This window comes from Schistocerca nitens, chromosome 2 (genome assembly GCF_023898315.1).
Source record: "Schistocerca nitens isolate TAMUIC-IGC-003100 chromosome 2, iqSchNite1.1, whole genome shotgun sequence".
Classification (NCBI taxonomy): domain Eukaryota; kingdom Metazoa; phylum Arthropoda; class Insecta; order Orthoptera; family Acrididae; genus Schistocerca; species Schistocerca nitens.
Genome location: NC_064615.1, coordinates 556,988,242 through 556,988,863, shown reverse-complemented (window position 1 = coordinate 556,988,863; position 622 = coordinate 556,988,242). Strand labels below are relative to the sequence as shown.

The following is a 622-nucleotide window of genomic DNA, read 5'->3' as shown; positions in this document are numbered from 1 at the left end:
GCGGAGTGTGCGCTGATATGAAACTTCCTGGCAGATTAAAACTGTGTGCCCGACCGAGACTCGAACTCGGGACCTTTGCCTTTCGCGGGCAAGTGCTCTACCAACTGAGCTACCGAAGCACGACTCACGCCCGGTACTCACAGCCTTACTTCTGCCAGTACCTCGTCTCCTACCTTCCAAACTTTACAGAAGCAGGAGAGCTTCTGTGAAGTTTGGAAGGTAGGAGACGAGGTACTGGCAGAAGTAAGGCTGTGAGTACCGGGCGTGAGTCGGCTTCGGTAGCTCAGTTGGTAGAGCACTTGCCCGCGAAAGGCAAAGGTCCCGAGTTCGAGTCTCGGTCGGGCCCACAGTTTTAATCTGCCAGGAAGTTTCAAATATACCTTTGTCACACATACCATGGAACTAATATTTATGCTTCTCGGATTCACGCCACTTAGGAAATCAAACATGAACCCTAAGGCACTGATGTATATTAGTGTACTTTAAATAACTTGTCCATATCATAAGGTCCACTCTGTAACATGATCGGCAAATTAACGCCCAGAAACCATCTCTGCAGTTTCAAATGGCTACCCAACGTAACTGCCACGGTATGACAACCGCCTATTTCAGTATCTGACAG

The 622-nt window shown here is 48.9% G+C and overlaps 1 non-coding gene across 1 annotated transcript; it reads left to right on the top strand.

Annotated features, from left to right (window-relative positions):
* The first annotated feature begins 271 nt into the window (after nt 1–271).
* Trnas-cga (transfer RNA serine (anticodon CGA)) lies at nt 272–346 on the top strand. Its single transcript has one exon. It is a non-coding gene; the product is annotated as a tRNA-Ser (tRNA).
* The last annotated feature ends 276 nt before the right edge of the window (nt 347–622 follow it).